Source organism: Triticum urartu, unplaced genomic scaffold (assembly GCF_003073215.2).
Source record: "Triticum urartu cultivar G1812 unplaced genomic scaffold, Tu2.1 TuUngrouped_contig_3485, whole genome shotgun sequence".
Lineage (NCBI taxonomy): Eukaryota > Viridiplantae > Streptophyta > Magnoliopsida > Poales > Poaceae > Triticum > Triticum urartu.
The window spans coordinates 4,976-8,895 of NW_024114024.1; the positions used below are offsets into that span (position 1 = coordinate 4,976).

Here is a 3,920-nt window from a genome sequence, read left to right on the forward strand (position 1 = left end):
TATGCATATTCTGCATATATATACTCAATATGTATCAGGGAAGAACAACCATGCCAGTATAAAACTAGCTACGAAAACACTCTAAAGGACTCACAAGGTCTGGCACACGAATCAAAGTATTGATCGTCATCAAACATCGGTCACTAACCTTTATATCAACTTTTCAAATGAGGCTCGGAAATTTGGTAGTATTTTTTATACCTATATAATTTAGACTACTATTTTTTAAATAGCTAGCATCTCAAATACATGTATATCGGCCCTTTTTAGAAGTAACATTCTACCTACACAACTCATTCTTGAGATAAACAATTGTACATGTCAACACATCACTGGTAGAAAAAGGGCCATTTATCCCGGTTTCAGAGGCCCATTTGTCCCGGTTTTGGAACTGGGACTAAAGCCCAATACCTTTAGTCCTGGTTCGCTTATGAACCGGGATAGATGGGGCTCCACGTGGCCGCTGTGGCTTGTCCAGACAGGAGGGACTTTAGTAACACCAACCGGGACCAAAAAGCATTCACACGTCAGCAATTCAGGGGCTGGGTTTTTTTTGAAATGGGGGGGGGGGTTGTAGGGTTAATTTAGGGGTTTCATATATTGTGTTAGTTAGCTAATAGAGAGAAGTGACCTCTCTTATCTCCGTGCTTGGTCGACGCTACGTACTATACGTATAGAGAGAACTCGCGACACGCTAGCTAGTAAGCAAATGAAGGAAACTATTAAGTACACAAGATCGTCATGAACATATACAGATAGAAGTGATCGACCTCCTCCTTCTATGAGAGATTGGTCGAACAACAAGTTTTCGTATATCTATCCGGCACTACTAGCTACATATATACAATATAAGATCTCTTAGAATCCCTAACATCTAAAGTCAAGTTCCATATGTCTTGTAGGCCACAAATGCGGGCCAGTGATCTCTTATCTTCTCAAATCGGCCGGTGAATTCTGGAGTCTTCCCTTTTGTCGACATACGTTGATTTCAACTCATTCTTCCACCTCCTGAATAGATCTGCCATCTTCTTAATAGCATGAGCCTTGACCAATGGCTCTATAACTGGCTTATCCGGATCCTCCTCTGGTGTTAGGGTGAAATTTGCCTTCAGTGCGGTCCAAAGACCATCTTTCTGTCTATCATGGACATAAGGAAGTTGAGAGTCTTCGTTCTTAGTCCTATTCGATTGGTGGATGCTGACCATGATCATGTCCCTAACAAGAACCCCGCACTGAGCAGAAAATGCTTCCTTGGTCTGGCTGAGTTCAATCGGTTGGCCATCGCCCACGATTGCTGTGATCGTGAACCTTTCATCCTGACGCAACCTTTTCTTCGGGCCTCGTCTCGTTACCGAAGTTTGGCTCGATCCGGAGGGCTAGAAAAGAAGAAGGAAGGGTTAATATGTGTACATACCAAAACAATTAATGTATCAATTAGCTAGTCAGCACAGGCTTAATTAATATATATACCTCACGGAATTTGCAACAGCTCCCTCCTCCGTTCGGTCACCGGAGCCGTCATTACAGTCTCCTTCTTCCACCGGCATTCAGTCACCGGAGCCATCATGATCATGTCCTTCCTCATCCATTGTTCGATCACCGGAGCCTGCTTCCCCCTCTCCTCCCAGACCATCGGTGTTGTTGAGATACGTCATGACATCCCCTCAGCCGAGGATTATGTCCCCCAACAACTGTTCTGCTTCCAAGCCTCGGTGCTCCATAGTTTCTGCAAATATTACAACATGGCAATTAATATACAAACATGACAGATGGATATATTAGTTGCAAATCGTAGACCTAGCTAGATAATCACAAAAAGGAATATTAATTAGTGGCCTCGACGCTTCTACGGTTAGGGCTGGCCTTGACAACGCTTCTAAGGTTTGGGGTGGCCTCGACAACACTTCTAGGGTTTGGGGTGGCCTCGATGCTTCTAGGGTTTGGGGTGGCCTCGCGGCAACGCTTCTAGGGTTTGGGCCGGACCGCCTGTCTCATGAATGTCCGACGTCCAGAACGACAAGGGATTTAACAAAATGGCGCCATTCGGGATGTGCAGAAAATGGTTCCTATTTTTCCCGATCTCCCCTTCTATATGTCACGTTGTCTAGTATCAAAGGATTCAATAAAATCATGGCTATATCATTAGCCGGGAGTAACAGGCGCATGATGGTATGTCACGTTTTACTGTGCAGTTTTTTTAAAGACAGTGGATTCACAAGCAAGGACAAATGAAAATATAATGACCTGCAGTAGTATGGTACTCTCAAATATACTGAAACTTCACTACTTTGTGTGGTTGAGATCGCCCGTCTACATGGAACACTTTCCCTACCCATAAGAGGATCTCATGATAGGCGGGAGCTTGTCCTTTTCCTTTCTAAGACCCCATTTTCATCAAGACTATATCAGGCCTTCAGGCGCATATATATGCATGCTAGTATGTAATGCAGCTTGCCATTAATGTTTGGCCAACACCGCCTGCACTTACTTTCTGTCCATAAAAGGTTGGGTTCACAGTCTAGTAGAAACGTTGCAACCATCTTCTCTGTTGCCAGGGAACCATGACCACCAACTAGAGTAGTTTTGTTTTTCACTTGCATTGGAATTGGATGGATTGATCTGTTTTTCCTGTTTCACATGCCATGGAGGGGTGTACTAGCTAAGATTGGGATGCATTGGGAATTTGGGCTAGAGGTCGACCTGACGTACTTGGTAGCGCAGAAGGAGTTCAGCCTGATAATGCATCAATCCTGGGGATATTTCTATACAGAAATTTTACTGAGAAATCGTTCAGTTCGGATTCAATATAATCTTAGCACCGCCGTGTTTGTGTTGTACGTTCAGTTCGTGCATCCATGCACGTACAATCATGGCATGAGTTTGTTTGAGCGCCCCAATACACACGTGGAGGGCCTGATTGACCATTCAATTGAGGAACAAGGCACAACTGACGAAGGAGGCCCGGCTGCCAGGCCAGGGGCGGAGCCAGGATTTGAACATGAGGGAGGCGAGACAGATAATAATCATTCCAAATTATACACCACGCAAGAATATAGTCTCAACAGTAGAATTGATATGAGTGCATGACAACGTATGTTTAGCAACAAAAAAAATTACATATCTATCAACTGAAATTCAACTCTATGAGTACCATCGTCGAAAATGTGGATAATCTTATCAGATGTGACTTTTGCAGCTATATCCTTTCCAATGTAGACAATCATGTAATGTTGAAGAAAGTCATCACCCATTTTGCCTCGAAGACGTGTCTTCACTAGTTTCATAGCAGAAAAGGCTCGCTCGGTGGTTGTTGTTGAAACTGGAAGAGTAATAACCAACCGCAATAGTCTATCAACCATGGAGTAGTCCTGAACTTTACCAGTTTTGAATAAACCAACAGTCAAGTCAGCAAGTGAATGCAAGCATTTTAGGTCTGGATGTGAGCGAACATCCATTCTGAAATGGATAAGTTGAGACTCTAACCGAGCCAAGTCTTGGTTAGAAAGATCAGCAGGATAAAACTTTTCTGCTAGAGTGCATATCTTTGTCACATCAAATGTGTCATGCAGTGGATTCAAGGATACACAAAGCCTCAATAGCTCAGTGCTTTGAACGCTGAACCGGTCATTTAGCTCGACCAACTGTTGATCTATGGCAACATTGAATACATCTGCTTTATAGTGGTGAAGTGTTGTGGTGTTGTCATGCTTGTTTCGAGATTTAGTCATATCAACGTACCTACAAATGGCAACAATATTATATTAAAATACTTGTGATGATTAATATTCCAATCTAGATATAGGAAAAGAGACATACTTGGAACTAAAATCGAGGATGTCAATATCATGCTTCAGACAAGAAGATTTAACCTCTTTTAGAAGTGGTTCCCAACCATCTTCTCTTAGTTCAGCAAGTAGAAA

General features: G+C 43.0%; 1 long non-coding RNA gene across 1 annotated transcript; it reads right to left on the bottom strand.

The window, feature by feature from the left end:
- Positions 1-765: 765 nt before the first annotated feature.
- LOC125527284 lies at positions 766-3,206 on the bottom strand. Its single transcript, XR_007292031.1, has 3 exons — positions 2,245-3,206; positions 1,471-1,726; positions 766-1,376 (listed from the first exon to the last, which is right to left on the bottom strand). It is a non-coding gene; the product is annotated as an uncharacterized LOC125527284 (long non-coding RNA).
- Positions 3,207-3,920: the final 714 nt, after the last annotated feature.